This window comes from Lithobates pipiens, unplaced genomic scaffold (assembly GCF_037356315.1).
Source record: "Lithobates pipiens isolate NorthernLeopardFrog02 unplaced genomic scaffold, aLitPip1_a1.2 Scaffold_8, whole genome shotgun sequence".
NCBI classification, from domain to species: domain Eukaryota; kingdom Metazoa; phylum Chordata; class Amphibia; order Anura; family Ranidae; genus Lithobates; species Lithobates pipiens.
Genome location: NW_027507903.1, coordinates 634,844,746 through 634,867,173, shown reverse-complemented (window position 1 = coordinate 634,867,173; position 22,428 = coordinate 634,844,746). Strand labels below are relative to the sequence as shown.

The 22,428-nt window shown below is 47.2% G+C and overlaps 1 pseudogene; it reads left to right on the top strand.

Annotated features, from left to right (window-relative positions):
* Positions 1 to 15,594: 15,594 nt before the first annotated feature.
* On the top strand, positions 15,595 to 17,152 carry LOC143964135 (proteinase-activated receptor 1 pseudogene; annotated as a pseudogene).
* The last annotated feature ends 5,276 nt before the right edge of the window (positions 17,153 to 22,428 follow it).

The following is a 22,428-nucleotide window of genomic DNA, read 5'->3' as shown; positions in this document are numbered from 1 at the left end:
CGTTGCAAGCACGCATTCGAGCATAGACCTCTAGCGATCATTGCAAGCACACATTCGAGCATAGACCTCTTGCAATCATGGCAAGCACGCATTCAAGCATAGACCTCTTGCAATCATTGCAAACTGATGTCCAGGCACAACTTATGGCAATCATTGCTGGCAGGCACTTCTGGCTGCTCAATAGATTGCTTTGGGGAAAGCCTGGATACCTTCCTAAATGTTCGTTGTATTACAGGGTACTTATACTTATAGGCATAGTTGATCCAGGGAAAATCCGATTGCCTCTCGAGGGGTCAGGAAGGAATTTTTTCCCCTACTGTAGCAAATTGGGCTATGCTCTGTTGGGGTTTTTTGCCTTCCTCTGGATCAGCTGCGGGCGTAGAATTGGGCGTGTCGGGTGGTGTGATACCTTATTATTTTGATTTGTGGTTGGACCAGATGGACTTCTGTCTTTTCCGGCCTGGCTACCCATGAAGCCTACTATAATTCCTTGCAATCGTTGCAGGCACGCGTCCTAGCATAACATCTTGCAATCATGGCAAGCACGCATCCTGGGTAACATCTTGCAACCATCGCAAGCACGTGTCCAAACATACATGCAAGCACAACTCCCGCAGTCTTCGCAGTGCACATGCGGTAACACGTATTGCTCACAGTCACCACGTACACATCTCCTGTGACAAACTCCCGGGCAATTGTCGCAAGCACACGTTCAAACACAACCTTTAGTCATGCCAAGGCTCGCGACTTAGCATAACTTCTTGCAATCATTCGTTGCAAGCACGTTCTCAGTGGCACGCTAACTGGCTACACGTCATTTTCAGCAGCACTTAATTGGCCACTCGTCTCCTGTGGCTTTTCTTACAAGCCACTCACTGTTGCCTGTCTGTCCGTCTCTTCCTTGGGACAGTTGAGTTCAACTTCCGTCCGCACCAGGATCATGTTGACACACGCGACTGGCTTCTTCCTGTAGCACGCCCAGGCTATTTCTAGCCAGCGTTCAACATTTCTTATCCTTACAATGCTCGAAGAGCCATCTGTTGTTACGGCCCATACAGCAAGATCCCCACTACGAGGCGTCCAGAGGCATCAGCCCATAGCCATCGGCCAATGCTCGCCCATTACAACTGCCATCTTTACGGGCATATAATATCCTCGCATATTCCCCAGTTTAGTCATCCAAAAGACACCTACAGTCCCTTCACGGCATGTCGAGCGTCGCTATGCACATCATCCCTCAGGGGTCGCGCCTTTGTGTCACGCCTATTGGTCTTACTGTCCCTCTCACAGGATCCAGAGCAAGTCCTCAGCCGGGTTCCCGCGGCAATAGCAGTCCTGGCTATGCGGGAGGAATTCCTATCGTCTGGGAATGACGTCTCCCTGTTCATTCCCTCCGTGTCTTCCCTTTCTCCCCAGGTGATGACCGACGCGGCGGCCTCCACGGGCTTGCGGCTGTTTTTTGGCCACCTCTGGCTCGCAGCTCCCTGGCCTCCCCAGTTACTGGCAATTCCTGGCTGCGCCAAGGCGTCCTCTCTGTTGGTTATGTCCTTCCTACGTCGACTGGTCCAGCTCTTGTTGTTGTTTCAGTTCAACATCCATTCTTCCTTTATCCCCGGTAAATTCAATCAAGCAGCGGACGCCCTCTCCCGCTTTTAACCTTGTCTCGTTTTCGTTCAGGTACCCGGAGCCGGACCAACATCAGCAGCTATCCCGGACTGGTCTCAACTGACCCTGGATTAGCCCCTCACCTCCTAGCGGCTACCCAACTCATTTGATCACTCCCTTTCCCGCAATACCCTCAAGGCCTATCAATCAGCCTGGAGGGCCTTTAACCAACTTCATCACGTATCACGGTACAGAGACGTCCCGTGTCAAGCAAGTCATAGCCTTCATTTCCTGCTGCCACTCGCAGTTGGCGTTATCCTTTAATACGATCCGGCTATACCTGACCGGTGTACAACATTTCACGTCCCTCCAGGACCCTACCGTACCCTTCCTATTTTCTTACCACGCCGTTCGGGCTGTTATGCGCGGTATCCAGAAGCGCCAGCCGATGGCCGGCACCAAAACGACTGCCTATCACAGCAGACGTTTAGAAATATGTCAGATATCCTGGCCACTTCACCTTTTCGGTCTCCACATTAGTGTCATTTACAAGCAGCCATACACCTGGCCTTCTACGGCTTCTTACGGCCAAGCGAGTTTACTTGTTGTAGCCTCACAGCACGCATGCTGTGCGAGCACCACCTGGTCCGATACGAAGACCATTTCGTCTTACACTTAGCAGTCTCCAAGACGCAGCAGCTTGGCTCGGGTTCGGACATACACTTCTATAAGTCCAACAACCGCTGGTGCCCGGTCGCCCTTCTCACGCGCCTGTTGACCCTTTTGGCTGATCAACCAGGAATTAGTCCTCTTCTGCCATTTCTCACTAAACCTCGGAACGCTGCCCGGTGGAACGTGTCAGGATACTCCCGGGTATCCTTCACCTCTGTCCTACTCACATTATCAAGAAGTTGGGCAGATGGAGGTCCACCTGTTTCGCCCGCTACATACCCAATCCGCAAGCGGAGATGACCCAGGCCTTTGTCGAGCTCACCCAGTAACAAACTTGGATCAATAAAATGCAACCCCTACCTGAATGTTTTTGCCCCCTTATTTTGGTATACAGTACGTCAGACCAGGGCACACTTTCAGGTCCATTTCAAGTAAGCGAGTTTATGTTAACCTTGTTTGTCATCCTTATCCGTATCGGTCAGAGGGCTCCACACCATAAATAGAAAGGCCAGTATGGTGGCTTGAAATTATGGGAGGAGCCCGGTGGAGTATATAACCAGCCCGTTCGCCTATCTTCTTCGTCGGTTCCGGTGTGCGATACCCACCCACCCATCCCCTTTTTCAGGGCATTTCTCAAGCATCATACTGCTCATGAGAGTACTCATTTCACTCCATTCATATTCATTTCATTTATCACCCACTTTCTATCTAAGGTATGCCCCCTTATTTTGGTATACAGTACGTCAGACCAGGGCACACTTTCAGGTCCATTTCAAGTAAGCGAGTTTATGTTAACCTTGTTTGTCATCCTTATCCGTATCGGTCAGAGGGCTCCACACCATAATATATATATATATATATATATATATATATATATATATATATATATATATATATATATATATATACTATATTGTCAAAAGTATTGGGGCACCTGCCTTTACACACACATGAACTTTAATGGCATCCCAGTCTTACTCCATAGGGTTCAATATTAAGTTGGCCCACCCTTTGCAGCTATAGCAGCTTCAACTCTTCTGGGAAGGCTGTCCACAAGGTTTAGGAGATGTGTCTATGGGAATGTTTGACCATTCTTCCAGAAGGGCATTTGTGAGGTCAGGCACTAATGTTGGATGAGAAGGCCTGGCTCGCAGTCTCAACTCTAATTCATCCCAAAGGTGTTCTATCGGGTTGAAGTCAGTCAAGTTGCTCCACCCAAAACTCGCTCATCCATGTCTTTATGGACCTTTCTTTGTGCACCGGTGTGCAGTCATGTTGGAACAGGAAGGGGCCATCCCCAAACTGTTCCCATGAAGTTGGGAGCATGAAGTCCAAAATGTCCTGATATGCTGACGCCTTAAGAATTTCCTTCACTAAGGGGCCAAGCCCAACCCCTGAAAAACAACCCCACACCATAATCCCCCCTACACAAAATGATTTGGACCAGTGCACAAAGCATGTTCCATAAAGATAGACAAGCTGGACTTCAATGCGCTACTGACTACCATCAGCAGGGGGAGTGGGAGTGCTGGTAGCACCCAATGGACTGTTAAGCTGGCCATGATGGATGATGGGAATTGAAGTCCAGACAGGGAGAATTATTGTGGGTCCTCATTACCCAATGGACTACATCTCCCAGAAGAGGTTGAGACTAGGGAGGCGGGGAAAACAGTATCTTCCAGAGCTGTTCTTTGAAATGTGCAGTCTTTTGCTGCGGGAAGCGATACTGAACACATCCCTGGATCACACAGCTGTCCTATAGTCCATTACTGCCTGTAGGCCTTACTGTGGCTGTTCTCATGTACACCAATGGTTTAACTGCGCCCCAATGTTAGCCGGCTGAAGATCCAGGGCTAAAGACTGCCCAATTACAGTTTCCACATAGAGGCCTTTGCTAGTTGCTTAGTGCAGAGGTATAACCCAGGGGTATTACACAGGGCTTAGTCCTTTTTTTGGGTGCACAAAGCAAGGTCCATAAAGATATGGATGAGTGAGTTTGGGGCAAAGGAACTTGACTGGCCTGCAGAGTCCTGACCTCAACACGATAGAACCATCCTGTGTTGTAAGCAAATGGTCAGGGCTGTGAACCATCATGTGCTGTAAGCAGATGGTCAGGGCTGTTACCATAATGTGTTGTAAGCAGATGGTCAGGGCTCTGAACCATCATGTGCTTTAACCAGATGGTCAGAGCTGATCACTCAGGCTGCACTAGAATTTGGTGTGTAGTTACATTTACCATGAAACTGCAGCTTTATATAGGAGCCATTCTTTGACATTTCACCAATCAGCCATAACAGTAAGATCGCTGATCATTAAATATCTCATTACAATGACATCTGAAAATGGGTGGTATAAATTGGGCAGCAAGTGAACATGTTGTCCCTGAAGCTGATGTTTTGAAAGTAGAAAAAATGGCATGGCAGGTTGTTGTGTACTGAATAGCTACAGAGCGGTCAGGGTGCCCATGCTGACTCGTGTCCACGGCCAAAAACGTCTACAATGGTCACATGAGCATCAGAACTGGATTACGGAGCAATGGAAGAAATTGGCCTGGTCTGATGAGTCACGTTTTCTTTTACATCATAGAGATGGCCGGAGATGTGAGTTGCTTAGCTGGGGAAAGGTGACACCAGGTTCACCAGGTGGCACCAGGATCCAGTATGAGAAGATGGCAAGCCACTATAAGCATTGTGATATTTCCTTCATTTCTTCCTTTCTTCCTTCCTTCATTTCTTTCTTTCTTTCCTCCTCAATATATCTTAATTGATTTCACAATGAAATGATTCACGTGTACCTCTTTCTATCCAGGAAGTTCAGCCCCGGGCTCTTTCTCACATCTTCACTTGTCTAGTTTTAGCAGCACCCAAAAACATGATTTAATTTCCGTTGGAGGAACAGAATGTCCTATCACCTGGTTATTGAAATGGGAATTTCTTGTGAGAGAATAAAAGGCTCCATTGTATAACTCTCCTTTTAAGAATACTTGTTCCCTTTGTTTTATAAGGTAAATCACGCTGCACTGTATGAAATGGGGAGTTTTTAGAAACTTTTATTTTAGTCTTTTTGTTTTTTTACATAGAGGCTTCGTGATTTTAGACCTGGTCCTGGGGATGAAAAAATACATGTGAGATATACTGGATTTGGGGGTGGAATGTGTACATGTGAGGTATACTGGACCTGGGGATGGAATGTGTACATGTGAGGTATACTGGACCTGGGGGTGGAATGTGTACATGTGAGGTATACTGGACCTGGGGGTGGAATGTGTACATGTGAGATATACTGGACCTGGGGATGGAATGGGTACATGTGAGGTATACTGGACCTGGGGGTGGTATGGGTACATGTGAGGTATACTGGACCTGGGGGTGGTATGGGTACATGTGAGGTATACTGGACCTGGGGGTGGAATGTGTACATGTGAGGTATACTGGACCTGGGGATGGAATGTGTACATGTGAGGTATACTGGACCTGGGGGTGGAATGTGTACATGTGAGGTATACTGGACCTGGGGGTGGTATGGGTACATGTGAGGTATACTGGACCTGGGGGTGGAATGTGTACATGTGAGGTATACTGGACCTGGGGGTGGAATGTGTACATGTGAGATATACTGGACCTGGGGATGGAATGGGTACATGTGAGGTATACTGGACCTGGGGGTGGTATGGGTACATGTGAGGTATACTGGACCTGGGGGTGGTATGGGTACATGTGAGGTATACTGGACCTGGGGGTGGAATGTGTACATGTGAGGTATACTGGACCTGGGGATGGAATGTGTACATGTGAGGTATACTGGACCTGGGGGTGGAATGTGTACATGTGAGGTATACTGGACCTGGGGGTGGAATGTGTACATGTGAGGTATACTGGACCTGGGGGTGGAATGTGTACATGTGAGGTATACTGGGCCTGGGGGTGGAATGTGTACATGTGAGGTATACTGGACCTGGGGGTGGAATGTGTACATGTGAGGTATACTGGACCTGGGGATGGAATGGGTACATGTGAGGTATACTGGACCTAGGGGTGGAAGGTGTACACGTGAGGTATACTGGACCTGGGGGTGGAATGTGTACATGTGAGGTATACTGGACCTGGGGGTGGAATGTGTACATGTGAGGTATACTGGACCTGGGGGTGGAATGTGTACATGTGAGGTATACTGGACCTGGGGATGGAATGGGTACATGTGAGGTATACTGGACCTGGGGGTGGAATGTGTACATGTGAGGTATACTGGACCTGGGGGTGGAATGTGTACATGTGAGGTATACTGGACCTGGGGATGGAATGGGTACATGTGAGGTATACTGGACCTGGGGGTGGAATGTGTACATGTGAGGTATACTGGACCTGGGGGTGGAATGTGTACATGTGAGGTATACTGGACCTGGGGGTGGAATGTGTACATGTGAGGTATACTGGACCTGGGGATGGAATGGGTACATGTGAGGTATACTGGACCTGGGGGTGGAATGTGTACATGTGAGGTATACTGGACCTGGGGATGGAATGGGTACATGTGAGGTATACTGGACCTGGGGGTGGAATGTGTACATGTGAGGTATACTGGACCTGGGGATGGAATGGGTACATGTGAGGTATACTGGACCTGGGGGTGGAATGTGTACATGTGAGGTATACTGGACCTGGGGGTGGTATGGGTACATGTGAGGTATACTGGACCTGGGGGTGGTATGGGTACATGTGAGGTATACTGGACCTGGGGGTGGAATGTGTACATGTGAGGTATACTGGACCTGGGGATGGAATGTGTACATGTGAGGTATACTGGACCTGGGGGTGGAATGTGTACATGTGAGGTATACTGGACCTGGGGGTGGAATGTGTACATGTGAGGTATACTGGACCTGGGGGTGGAATGTGTACATGTGAGGTATACTGGGCCTGGGGGTGGAATGTGTACATGTGAGGTATACTGGACCTGGGGGTGGAATGTGTACATGTGAGGTATACTGGACCTGGGGATGGAATGGGTACATGTGAGGTATACTGGACCTAGGGGTGGAAGGTGTACACGTGAGGTATACTGGACCTGGGGGTGGAATGTGTACATGTGAGGTATACTGGACCTGGGGGTGGAATGTGTACATGTGAGGTATACTGGACCTGGGGATGGAATGGGTACATGTGAGGTATACTGGACCTAGGGGTGGAAGGTGTACACGTGAGGTATACTGGACCTGGGGGTGGAATGTGTACATGTGAGGTATACTGGACCTGAGGGAGAAATGGGTACATGTGAGGTATACTGGACCTGGGGGTGGAATGGGTACATGTGAGCAAGGGCGTCGGGAGGGGGGGCTGGGGGGGGGGCTGGAGCCCTGAATGTAAGGTGACCAGATTTTTTAAATGAAATCCGGGGACATATTTTTTTTTACTAGTAATGGCGGCAACTAGCGACTCTGTGCCCATCACCGCCACCGCCCGCCTCACAGCCTGTCAAGTCTTACTCTCTGGGCCCCGGCTACTACTGGGTGGGGAGCCGAGGCTCAGGGAAAGCAAGGAGATGGGTAGGTGGCTGGCCGGAACTTGAGTCAAGGCAGAAGAACATGCGTGCAGGGGTGGAACGGGCATGCACCCGAAACTGAAGAAAAATTCTCTCTGCTCTGACCAGCAAATGATCATCAGAAAGGGGCACAGATAATGAAAAAAAATACACCCCACCCCCCTTCTAATTCTGCACTGACTGTCTTTGAAATTGCCCCAGCCCCTGTTCAAATGCAATTCAGGGACAAAACCGGGGACAGACTTGGTTCGGGGACAGTGTCCTCAATCCAGGGACTGTCCACGGAAACCGGGGATGTCTGGTCACCCTACCTGAATGGGTCCCCGAAAAGCCACAGGTGTCAGGCATGCACAATTTAATTGTTAGCCCCGAGGCACCGGCGAGCGGGGACCGATCCGATCCCGAGCGTGGCTGAGTCACATAGCAGGTCCCACCTTCTGGAGCCTGCAGTGCCTATGATGGATGTCCCACTGGTCCAAGGGTGGGACCGCGGAACGTGCAACGTCCATCATAGGCGCTGCAGGCTCCAGAAGGCGGGAATTACAATGCAGCCTCGCACACCACTCAGGGCTGAGCTGCTGCTGCAAGACACAACATGAAGTCTGTCTCCTGGTCAGGTGATGTCAGTGTATGTCAGGTAGGTAGGTCAGTGTAGGTAGGTCAGTGTATGTAAAAACTAAATATATTCCTGCGCTATTATGTGAATATAAATACAAACAACTGCTGCAAACACCGAATGTGGGTCAATCCATACCCATACACAAGAATATAAAAGGAATGGCTGGTGCTGCGCTGTTAAAAAATTCTAAAGCTTCATAAACTAATAAAAAACACTGTGCAATATTGCTAAAGTGCTAAAGTTATATGTGCAAAGTAAATGATAATCACAAAGATGAATAATGAGTTGTTAAAAAATAACTAAAACTTCACAAACTAATGAAAAACACTGTGCAGTATTGCTAAAGTGCTAAAGGTATATGTGCAAAGTAAATGATGATCACATGGATGAATACTGGCACATGCGGTGATATATAAAATCTTCCAGCAATACAGTGACTGGTTTAAAAGTGCAAAGTGACAGTAAACCAAATAATACAAAGTGCTGAAAATAATAACAATAGTAATAATAATAGTCCTCTTCCATAAATGGAACAAAGTGCAACGTGCAGATAAATTGTTCAAACAATTACTTAGTCTCTTCTTCTGTGCATAAAACCACACAGTGCAAAGTACAGGAGTAAGGATTTCCTCTTCATGCAAAAACACACTAATAGCAATGGCCACTTACCTTGCAGTTAGGAGGCAACCGCATGCGTGTAAAAAAAATGAGGATCTGTATTCACATTGCTGGCTTCTTCATGCCACACTCCTGGGCCAATATCGTGATTCAGTGTGTGTGTATGTCAGCTAGGTCAGTTAGTGGTCGGCATTGGTGGGCAGCAACCAGCAAGTGAGCTTACCACCCCCCCCCCTCCACACAACCACAAAACCCTGTGCCACTGGAGCCCCCCCCCCGCTCATTTAGTTTCTCCTGCTCCAGTCCCCTAGCTCTGTTGATCCTCTGCCACTCAGTCCTCTCGCTCCAATCCCCTCTCACTTTCTGCTATAGCATGCCCATGTTACACACTACACATGCCGTCTGCTAGTTGCTCCACTCCAGTAAGGACCCCACGTACCTTCCTGCTGCTCCACACTGCACCCCAGATGTGATGTCTGCCCTACACACTTCCACAATATATACACATGAACCGGAAGTGACTGCTGATGGCGTCTTTCCGGTTCGTTTGTCGGTTTTCCCAGTGCATCCTGGGAGATCTCCTACCTGCAATACCTCCAAAACAAAGTGTAGCACTGACCCCCGAAGGAGCGGCTGGTTTTAATGGGCTTACCGTTACCTTCTTCACCTCGATTTGCGTCTAGGGGTTTCCCGTGGTAGATGGCCCAGAAACTATAGAGACTGACGACAGATCCGCTTAAAGGGACTATCCGCCGTACTTTTGAAATGAACGGACTCGCCCACACACACGGAGGAAAGTCCGCTCATTTTGAGCACGTCTCCAGGTAGCCGGGGCCAGCGAAGGAGGCGTCGCTGGCCCCGTCACCTGGTATGGACTTAAAGGGGAATCCCTACGCCGAAAAATCAGCGTGGGGGTTCCCCCCTAGGTCCATATCAGACCCTTATCCGAGCATGCTACCCGGCCGGCCAGGAAAGGGGGCGGCCCCCCCACCCCAAAGCACCTTGTCCCCATGTTGATGAGGACAAGGGCCTCTTCCCGACAACCCTGGCCGTTGGTTTCGGGGTCTGTGAGCGGGGGGCTTATCGGAATCCGTGAGCCCCCTTTAATAAGGGGGCCCCCGGATCCCGGCCCCCCACCCTATGTGAATGAGTAGGGGGTACAATGTACCCCTACCCATTCACCTGTAAAAAAAAGTTAAAAAAAACACAACACACAAGGGTTCAAATAGTTTATTGCACAGCTCCGGGGGTCTTCTCGCCGGACTCCTCCGCTATCTTCTGCTAGCTCTTTTACTAGCGGAGGAGCTTGGCTTTCTTCTTCGCCGCAGCCCTCTTCTTCCGACTTCGGGGGTCTTGTCCCCCTCTTCGGTTCTTCTTGCCGGGCCACCGCGCCTTCTTCTAGCTCTTTTACAAGCCGTGGCCCGGTTTTCTGTTGCTGCCGCCGCCGTCTTCTGTTCTTCTGTTCTCCTCTTCTGGAGATGTTGCCTCGTCGCTGTCTCCGGTCACTATGACAGGACATGCGGCGTGCGGCAACTTATATAGGGACATCACCGGATGATGTCCCCGCCCATTATGATGTCACAGTCCCAGAGGATGCTGGAACTGTGACATTATAATGGGCGGGGACATCACCCGGTGATGTCCCTATATAAGTCACCGCATGTCCTGTCATAGTGACCGGAGACAGCGACGAGGCAACATCTCCAGAAGAGGAGAACAGAAGAACAGAAGACAGCGACAGTGGAAACGGCGACAGAAGACCGGGCCACCGCTTGTAAAAGAGCTAGAAGGCGCGGTGGCCTGGCAAGAAGAACCGAAGAGGGGGACAAGACCCCCAAAGAGGGGGACAAGACCCCCGAAGTCGGAAGAAGAGTGCGGCCGTGACGAAGAAGAAAGCTGTGCTTCTCTGCTAGTAAAAGAGCTAGCAGAAGATAGCGGAGGAGTCCGACGAGAAGACCCCCGAAGACGGAAGAAGACCCCCGGTGCTGTGCAATAAACTATTTTAACCCTTGTGTGTTGTGTTTTTTTTTTAACTTTTTTTCACAGGTGAATGGGTGGGGGGGGCCAGGATCCGGGGCCCCCTTATTAAAGGGGGCTCACGGATTCTGATAAGCCCCCCGGCCGCAGACCCCGACAACCAATGGCCAGGGTTGTCGGGAAGAGGCCCTTGTACTCATCATCATGGGGACAAGGTGCTTTGGGGTGGGGGGGGGCGCTCGCTCATCCTCACCCCCTTTCCTGGCCGGCTGGGTAGCGTGCTCGGATAAGGGTCTGATATGGACCTAGGGGGGACCCCCACGCCGATTTTTCGGCGTAGGGATTCCCCTTTAAGTCCATACCAGGTGACGGGGCCAGCGGCGCCTCCTTCGCTGGTCCCAGCTACCTGGAGACACGCTCAAAATGAGCGGACTTTTCTCCGGGCGGGAAAAGTCCGTTCATTTCAAAAGTACGCCGGACTGGCACATACACGGCCGTACTGTCCGCTGAAATGCGAGTCTGGCGGACAGATTGGAGTGCAAAAATACTTTCTTAGCCCGCCGGACTTTTTTTACCCAAAAGTCCGGCGGGCTAAGAAAGTATTTTTGCACTCCAATCTGTCCGCCAGACTCGCATTTCAGCGGACAGTACGGCCGTGTATGTGCCAGTCCGCCGTACTTTTGAAATGAACGGACTTTTGAGCCTACACACGGGCGGATACTCATGTCCGCCGGAATTTTCCACCGGATTGTTTGATTGTGTGTACGCGGCATTAGTGTCAAAGTCAGTATAAAAGAACTCTCTTACTATGAATAAATCCAGAGAATAGCCATTCACAGCTGGATCTTCACTCTAGTTGGATAGTCCTTCTCTCACAAGGCCTAGCAGCCAACAGGGTGCTTGAGTCAGGAACAAGTCTCTACCACAGACTTTATTACAGAACATGAACAAGGAAACTTGAAAACTTGTAGAACACTCGTGTGGTACCAGTATCTTGCAGCCGGTCCGGTGATACCGCAGGAGATTGGATTCACTTAAGTCCTTCAGCTTTTCCTCTTGCTGAGAAGCCAACCCTTGCATGGCCTTCTCCTGAAGAGTCCTCCCCTGGATAACTACGAAGTTGCTGGGCCTCTCCACAACTTGAGATGGCACCGGACCACCTCCGAATCCTTTCCTTAGTTTCCTCTCCTCGGGCTAGCCAGCCCCGAGACGTAAAGTCGAGTGGATCCGCACCCCAGGTCATAGGCGTCCTGGGGGCTGGTCAGGAGGACCAGGACCATGCAGTCAGGACATACTTCTGGACCGGAACCCCCGAACCATGTGACATCCGCATCTTAAGTACCCTCTCCCAGAAAGCACAGTAAGAGTGACACTCCCACTGGGCTGGCTCAGAGAGAACGTAACCTTAAAACACCCAACCAGACTGTGTTTCTATGCCTGCCAGAAGTGGCAGCGCCCCCTATGGCCAGGCCAAACACTCCATAGGCCAGTCAGACTGATGCTGAGGTCGAAATTTGGAGTAATTAAACCCCAACCAAACTGCAGTTTAGGTGTAACGTTAAATTTCAGAAACACATAGTGCGTGCTCTTCAGGAGCCGGTGCTACAAAAGTGAAGCTAAAGCTGAATAAAAGCCTCTCAAAAGCTGCAGGCGTTGCTAGCGAGCATTGTCATAGACTTCTATGGAGGCTTTGGAGACGCTTTGAAGCACCAAGAAAGCGACATGGGGTATCAGTTTTGAAGCAAAGCAAACACAAAGTGTGACCAGTACTGTAAAGTAACCATTTTATTTAGTGACGGGGCTTTGATTGGCATACAGAGTGCTTTAAAAAAGTGTGTTGAATGCCACAATTTGAAGCAAGTGTACTGTAAATGTGCCCTTAGGGTTACATGGAAGGTTAGTGATAGGGTTACAGAGAATGTTAAACTTAGGGTTACAGGGAAGGTTAGTGGTAGGGTTAGTATTAGGGTTACTGCAAGGGTTAGGCCGCGTACACACGCGCGGACTGTTCGCCCAACTTTGTCCGTCAAACAGTTTCGGCAAACAGTCCGCTCAAAATTAGCATGGACGGACATGGCCACACACGACGGACGAACAGTTTGCTGAAACCGTGCGCGATGACGTGAACGGCACGTACGACGGGACGAAAAATACGACGTCCTATACACTGCATTATAACTTTCGGCATGTAAATCCTTTCTGAGTATGCGCGGAACTTAGTTTGACGAACAAGCCTACACACGAGCAGACTGTTCGCTGAAACAAGGTTTCAGCGGACAGTTTTTCGGAAATTCCGTAAAACCTTGTTCGTCAAACTGTCCGCTGAAACTGTCCGCTGAAAGCCCACACACGAGCGGACTGTCCGCCCAAACACTGTTCAGCGGACAAAGTTGGGCGAACAGTCCGCCCGTGTGTACGCGGCCTTAGTGTTAGCATTACATGAGGTGTTGTTTAAGGTAGAATTGGGCTAGTATTTTGCTCTCAAGGACAGAACTACCACTGAAAACGAATGCATCACTGGCAGCAGCCACTACCCTCTCCCACCCCTTTTACAAACAGTGTGCCATGGCAGCCTTAGGTTTGATATGTTCAACCCCTTCACCACTACTGATTGGCTAGAGGCTACAGCAGATGGTGCAAGAGCTGTTTCTGAGGAGAAAATAGTAAGGGGGACCACCAATGTCGCAATAAATGCATGCATGATAGCAAAATGGTGCAAATTAGAGTGTTACAGATCACCAATAAACGTCAAGCATCTATTTCAGTGGCATCGGGAGGGGGGGGCTAAGGGGGGCTGGAGCCCCCCGAGTGGGCCCCTAAAAAGCCCCGTGTCTCGGACATTCACAAATGTATTATTAGCCCCGAGCCCGAGTGTGGACCCATCTGACTCTGAGCGCGGCCGAGTGACATAGCAGGTCCAGCCTTCTGGAGCCTGCAGCGCCTATGATGGACATCCCACTGGTCCAATGCTGGGACCATGTGACATGTGACATCCATCATAGGTGCCGCAGGCTCCAGAAGGTAGGAATTACAATGCGTCACTATGAGAAGATCCCCACTCGGCGCTCGGGTGAATGCCGCAAAATACGGCTGAGCTGCAGGAGGAGCTGGAGGTCGCGGTCACCTGAAGTCTGACGTCACGTGTAATGGTCAGGTAGTTCCATGCATTTCAGTGTGTGTCAGGTAGGTCAGTGTGTGTCAGGTAGGTCTGTGTGGGTGAGGTAGATCAGTGTGGGTCTGGGTCAGTGTAATGGTCAGTTTATGTCAGGTAGGTCAGTGTTTGTTGTCAGGTAGGTCAGTGTGTGCGTCAGGTAGGTCAGTCAGTGTAATGGGTGGTGTGTGTCAGGTAGGTCAGTGCAGGTCAGTGTAATGTTCAGTGTGTGTCAGGCAGGTCAATGTGTGCGTCAGGTATGTCAGTGTGTGTCAGGTAGGTTAGTGTGGGTCAGGTAGGTCAGTGTGATTCAGGTAGGTCAGTGAAATGTTTAGGTAGGTCAGTGTGGGTCAGGTAGGTCAGTTTTTAGAGGTCAGCATTGACGCCACTGGTAAGCCAGGCAGAAACCAGTAGGTGAGCTTACCCCCCCTGCCAACAACACCCCCCCCCCCCTCCAGAAGGTAGGAATTGCAATGCGTCACTATGAGAAGATCCCCACTCGGCGCTCGGGCGAATGGCTCTCCTCTCCTGTCCTCTCCTTCTCTGGCTGCCTGCTGTCTCCTGGGATGGGCACGCCGGCGCTGCACACTACAGCTGAGCTGCAGGAGGAGCTGGAGGTCACGGTCACCTGAAGTCTGACGTCACGTGTAATGGTCAGGTAGGTCCGTGCATGTCACTGTGTGTCAGGTAGGTTACTGTGGGTCAGGTAGGTCAGTGTGGGTCTGGGTCAGTGTAATGGTCAGTGTATGTCAGGTAGGTCAGTGTATGATGTCAGGTAGGTCAGTGTGCGTCAGGTAGGTCAGTCAGTGTAATGGTTGGTATGCGTCAGGTAGGTCAGTGTATGTCAGGTACTTTAGTGCGGGTTAGTGTAATGGTCAATGTGTGTCAGGCAGGTCAGCATAGGTCAGTGTGTGTCAGGTAGGTCAGTCTGGGTCAGGTAGGTCAGTGTGATTCAGGTAGGTCAGTGAAATGGTCAGGTAGAACAGTGTGGGTCAGGTAGGTCAGTGTAATGGTCAGATAGGTCAGTGTGGGTCAGGTAGGTCAGTTTTTAGTGGTCATCATTGACGCTACTGGTAAGCCAGGCAGCAACCTGCCAACAACACCCCCCCTCCCCCCGGTGTCAGGCTTAGGCTTCGGGCTCAGACTTCGGGCTCGGACTTCGGGCTCAGACTTCGGGCTGAAGCCCCGGGTCTTTTTCCCATGATGCAACATGAGACCGTCTCTGTTATTTAAGTGATGTTCTCAAAGCCCTTTCAGTGGTTAAGGGACAAATATTTCCAATCCTTGTTTTTCAAAACCCTTCTCTCCAGAACTTCTGTGAAATTTCACTTTTAATCATGTAAGGACTGAGAATAATTTCATTTTATTCTGTTATTTATACTAATATTTTGTTTTTCATTTTTCAGGCGTGCATCCTATATGGACCATGAATTTTCAGAACTCATCTTATGGGGAAAACAAATTATTTTCAAAAAATGACGACATTTCTCTCAGAAGTTGGTGGCTGACCAGGTTCGTGCCGATGGTCCATACTGTTGTGTTCCTCGTGGCTCTTCCCCTCGATCTCATGGCGATCGTCATGTTCCTGGTGAAGATGAAGGTCAAGAAGCCAGCAGTGGTCTACATGCTTAACCTCGCCATAGCAGATGTCCTCTTCGTCTGCATCCTGCCTTTCCGTATTGTCTATCGATTCATGGGAAACGATTGGCTCATGGGGGAAGGGATGTGTCGCTTTGTCACGGCATCATTTTACTGCAACAAGTACTGCTCCATACTGTTCATGACAAGTATCAGCGTGGACCGCTTCTTGTCGGTAGTCTATCCAGTACGGTCTCTTTCTTTGCGCACAGAAACTCGAGCCTGGCTGGCGTGTGGTGTCATCTGGGTCATCTCATTGGCTGGCACCATGCCTCTTCTCACACACACACTTACCTTCCCCCTTACTGCACTAAATATCACAACTTGTTTTGATGTGCAGGACTCTAACGTTTTTGAAGGCTTTAATTTTTACTATTTCATTACTTACCGCTTAGTTTTCTTTGTCCTACCTTTGTTCATTATAACGTGGTGTTACGTCGGGATCATCTGCAGTCTCTGTCTGGCCAACGTTGACCGCGCATATTGGAGATCCCGAGCCGTCTACCTGACCGCCGTTGTACTTTTTGTATTCGCCCTTTCCTTTGGCCCAACCAACGTCATCTTTTTCACTTACTGCTTGAGGATGTTTAAAAACGGCGATGGCTCTCTGAACTTCACCTACATCCTTTCGGCCAGTATGAGCAACATCAGGTGTTGTCTTAATCCTATTATCTACTATTACGCATCTCTCCAATATCAGACATATGTCTACAGTTTGCTGTGTTGGAGGAAAAAAGGCAGGAACAGAAGAAGGTCAATGTTATCCTGAAACTATGTGCGATATAATAAATAGAAATACGTATGAGACGGCAGGGCACTGAACCCTCAATCTGCTCAGTTTCAGGAACTCAAGATTGCACCCAACGGAGGTGGCACAAGAGTGAGATATGAGGCACATCCAGCACTGGCTTCTACTTAGACATTAAAGTAGTGACTGTTCGGTGACAAGTATGTGAAACATGGAGAGACACGCTATGGAGGAGAACATAAAAATAAAAAATAAGTTATATATCTTATAATGACATATGTCTACAGTTTGCTTTGTCGGATGAACAAAGCCAAGAACAGAAGGACTAAGGGTATGCCATTGTTATCCTGAAAGTATGTGCAATATAATATAAATACGTAGTAGGGTTCGTCTGTGTTTTCAGCACTGTCATAACAAACAATATGAAAAAGGCAGGGCACGTCCTCATAACCCTCAATCTACTCAGCTTCTGGAATTCAGGAGAACACCCAACGGATGTGGCACAAGAGTGGGGGGGTGAGGCACATCCAGTGCTGGTTTGTAATTCGACATAAATGTCCACTGCTTTGGACTGTATGTCAAACATAGTGGGAAATACTATAGAGTTAATAAAAAATAAAATAAATCTTTATCAAATAAAGTTTTTTTAATGGTCTCCTAATGCATGGGTCTTCAAACTATGGCCCTCCAGTTGTTCAGGAACTACAATTCCCATCATGCCTAGTCATGTCTGTGAATGTCAGAGTTTTACAATGCCTCATGGGATGTGTAGTTTCACAATAGCTGGAGGGCCGTAGTTTGAGGATCCCTGTCCTAATGGAACAAAAATGAAGATATGCTTAGTGACTTTTATGACAATCTTTGCATAGACCAACCGCGCCAGCACCATAGAGAGAAACTCATGGCAACATTCTGGTTCTCAATTTGGGATGTGATTAGCTCAAGATCTAACTGATAGATAGGCTATCCTATCACCACACCAAGAACCAGCAATATACTCAATTTCTGGTTGTTGAGTTTAATATGCCTGATATTGGCTTGTTTAATTTAGCTTCCCATACTAGATATACTGTAAAAGGGATTGGATTCATAGCACTTCAACATACACTACAGGCATACCCCACTTTTAATTACACAATGGGGTTTATTTACTAAAGCTGGAAAGTGCAAAATCAGGCCCACTTCTGCATAGAAACCAAGAGCTTCTAACCCCAGCTTGTTCAATTAAGCTTTGGTAATAAAACCTGGAAACTCATTGGTTTCTATGCAGAAGTGAGCCTGATTTTGCACTTTCCAGTTTTCGTAAATAAACGCCATTGTGTAATTAAAAGCGGGGTATGCCTGTATATTGTGAAAAGTATTGGGACACCTGCCTTTACACGTACATGAACTTTAATGGCATCCCAGTCTTAGCCCTTGTACACACGGTCGGAGAATCCATCGGAATGTGTCCTATCGGACCGTGTTGTCGGATAATCCGACTGTGTGTGGTCTGCATCGGACTGATTCCGTCGGAATATCCGTCAGACCCAATTTTCCAACTTGTTGGAAATATTTTCCGACAAACTGGTCCGATCGGACATACTCCGATCATGTGTAGAGAATTCCGATCGGACAAAGTGTCACGCATGCTCAGATCAGATTTTCCAACAACTTGGTCCGACCGTGTGTATGCAACAGTTTCAGACACAATCCGTCGGACAAAATCCGTCGGACAAAATCCAACGGATTTGGTTGGCAGAATGTCCGACCGTGTGTACAAGGGCTTAGTCTGGAGGGTTCAATATTGAGTTGGCCCACCCTTTGCAGCTGTAACAGCTTCAACTCTTCTGGGAAGGCCGTCCACAAGGTTTAGAAGTGTGTCTATGGGAATGTTTGACCATTCTTCCAGAAGCGCATTTGTGGGGTCAGGCACTGAAGTTGGAAGAGAAGGCCTGGTTCGCAGTCTCCGCTCTAATTCATCCCAAAGGTGTTCTATCGGGTTGAGGTCAGGACTTTGTGTAGGCCAGTCAAGTTCCTCCACCCCAAACCCGCTTATCCATGTCTTTATGGACCTTGCTTTTGTGCAATGGTCAAAAATAATTTGGTGGAGGGGGGATTATGGTGTGGGTGTTGTTTTTCAGGGGTTGGCCCCTTAGTTCCAGTGAAGGGAATCCTTAAGGCGTCAGCATACCAAGACATTTTGAACAATTTCATGCTCCCACCTTTGTGGGAACAGTTTGGGGATTGCCCCTTCCTGTTCCAACATGACTGCACACCAGTGCCCAAAACAAGGTCCATAAAGACGTGGATGAACGAATTTGGGGTGGAGGGACTGGCCTTCACAGAGTCTTGCCCTCAACCTGATAGAACACGTTTGGGATGAATTAGAGTGGAGACTGCGAGCCAGGCCTTCTTGTCCAACCTCAGTGCCTGACCTCACAAATGCTCTTCTGGAAGAATGGTCAAACATTCCCATAGACACACTCCTAAACCTTGCGGACGGCCTTCCCAGAAGAGTTGAAGTTGTTATAGCTGCAAAGGGTGGGCCAACTCAATACTGAACCCTACGGACTAAGACTGGGATGCCATTAAATTTCATGTGCATGTAAAGGCAGACGTCACAAAACTTTTGACTATATAGTGTATACCGATACATGCCTTGACCAAAGTATGCTACCTCACGCCACCTTAATGTGTGCATCTTTATAAACAGCTTTTTCCTCCAGAGATGCACCTGAATCCTCTCCTGTGTACTAACTGGCTTGTCTGGGATAAAATCCACACTCTATATATTTCGAAAAAAGTCATACCTTACTCTTTCTTTCACTCAAGCAGAATCCTAATCTTCCTCAATCTACAAGCCTACCATTCTCAAAATTTGGCACATGAAGGCATTCACAATATCAGAACACTAACCAACATTGCCACCGAACAACCACTGTCATCAACCCCCGCCCAACGAAAATTTAAATGTTTAGCCAATGACCCTTTCGTTTTTTTTTTTGAAAGTGAGATCTTACTTTATATCAGGTCCAAAATCAAAAAATCCTAACCCTGCAAGTTGTACCATTTCCACTCTATATACTTTGTAAATTGATGGTCAGTGGAAAGAGTGCAACACTTACCTGTGGTGGTCAAAATGCAACCCCTGTAGAAAGCTAAAAAGATCTAGACATGTGCAATTCGTTTAGTTCCAAATTCATTTTTTTAACTAATTTAGATGAATTCGTTAATTCCAAATTTCCGAGTTTCCAAATATTTCAATTTCTGAAATTTCAAAATTTCGAAATTTTCTAAATTACGAATTTGTGAAATTTCCGAATTTCAAATTTTCGGATTTCGAATTTTCGGATTTCCGAATTTTTGAATTTCCGAATTTCAAATTTTCGGATTTCCGAATTTCGGATTTTGGAATTTCCGAATTTCGGATTTCAGAATTTCGGTTTTTCGGATTTCCGATTTCCGAATTTCGGATTTTCTGAATTGCGAATTTTCGGAAATTCGTAAATTCGAAAATCAGAAAAAAAGATAGAAAATCTGTTTAATTCTAAATAATAACTAACTATTAAATTATAGGTATTGGAATTCCCTTTCAAATTTGTCTGTTAGTGAACGTAACGAGTATGAATTTATCCGAAGTTACGAATTATCTGAAATAACGAATGCCACATCTAAACAAATGGAACGTAACAATCTAATAATAATAAAACCTTTTTATTATTATTAATTATTTATTAATTATTTATTATTAATTTTGTTCCCTTCCATTTGTTATTTCAGATAATTCGTAACTTCAGATAAATGCGTACTCATTAATTTAATAGTTAGTTATTAATTAAACTGATTTTCTTTCTTTTTACAGATTTTTCTAATTTTTTAGACTTTCAAATCTTTGAATTCCTGAATTCCGAAAATTCGGAGCTCCGAAAATCCGAAATTCGAAAATATTCGTAAATCCGAAATTCGTAAATTCGTAGAATCAAAAATTCGGAAATTCAAAAATTCGGAAATTCGGAAATCCGAAAATTCAAAATCCGAAAATTGGAAAAATCGGAAATTTGGAAATCCGAAAATTCGAAATTTGGAAATCCGAACATTCGAAATTTGTAAATTCTGAAAATCAAAAAATTCTGAAATCCGAAAAATCGAAATGTGAAAATTCTCGAAATTTCCGAATTCCAAATTTCTGAAAAAATCAAACAAACAAATGAAACAAAAACGAAAATGAACACATTTTTTGTCAGTGCACATGTCTAAAAAGATCATTGGCTTCATGCAAATGGCTCTGCCAAGTGGCGTTGGCCCCCAAACTATGTAGGCACCATCAAATGCATGGTCAATCAACCACAGCTCAAGGAATCACTAGCAACTTCTGGAGAAACCATGAAACTTTGGTTGGGAATGGCTGTTTTAGTAACTGTATTCACAAAACAGAAGAGAAGCATACAGCATGTAAACTCGCCGCCATGTGTGATGACGTCAGCCTGCTAAGTTCCACCAACCTTTTTATAGCAAGGGGACATCATCAAAGGCCATTGCATGTCTGTTGGCACTACTGTCATGCACTGACCTTTGACGTCATCCCCACTTGATGAAATATGTTAGCAGGCTGACGTCATCACGCATGCCAGCGGGCGGCATCTCTGAGTTTACATGCTGAATACTTCTCTTCTGTTTTGTGTGTGCCCTTCATTTTTTTTGCTTAATAAACCATTATCCATACAGGTTCACAGTATGAGTTCTATCCTCACCATTTCCATGGCTTATTTGTTATATTGCCAGTTGGACACTTTTATTTCTATGGTGGTGGAAGCACTGAAGTGGCCAAGTGTGCATACAGTGTCTACTCGGCACATTCATCTTATATGGACTAGTCTTGTTACATGTTTTCCTCACTATATTATTGTTCATATTAATCATTTACTACTGAATTTTGGTTTTACTGTTTAACATTGACAGTTCTCTTAAAGTGAAAGCACAAAAAAACTATACAGTGGAACTTTGGTTTACGAGTAACGCGGTTAACGAGCGTTTTGAAAGACAAGCAACTTTTTTTTTTATTATTCTGACTCGGTTTGCGAGTGTTGTCTCGCAAAACAAGCAGAATTCAAGCTAATGGGGTGTGCAGTACCGCATTTGGCCAGAGGTGCGGGGGCACCGGGGACACTCGGAACAGTTCGGAGGCGTTCGGAAATACTCAAAATCATTCGGAAATACTCGGAAACACTCAGAAATACTCTGTTTCTGAGCCTTTCAGAGGCTTTCTGAGTTCAGCCGAGCTGTCCCCGAGTATTTCCAAGGCTCTCCGGCGCCCCCCTCACCTCTGGCCACATGTGGTATTGCATGTAATATAAGTCAATGCGGAATGAATTATCTTTGTTTCCATTGACTTCTATGGGGAAATTCGCTTTGATATGCGAGTGCTTTGGATTACAAGCATTCTCCTGGAACGGATTATGCTAGTAATCCAAGGTTCCACTGTATCTTTATATATGTTATATACATAGTTACATGCTGGAACAATGTAACTACATAAAAATATCCATACCTGGACTTCTTCTTTAATGATATAATAATGAATACAGATTCACCTTAATATGTGTTTTGTATATCGGCCATGAGTTTATCTTAATGTAGCACTGCCCCCGTAGGAGCCGTTAATTGTTACCTGGTTCTTCCCCAAACAGTGCAGAGATCACCAATCGCACAGGCAACAGTCCATTCGCTCCAGCTCCATTAAACAGTCTAGGGCAGGGGTCTCAAACTGGGGGCCCTCCAGGTGTTGCGGAACTACAAATCCCATCATGCCTCTGCCTGTGGGAGTCATGCTTGTAACTGTCAGCCTTGCAATGTCTCATGGGACTTGTAGTTTCGCAACAG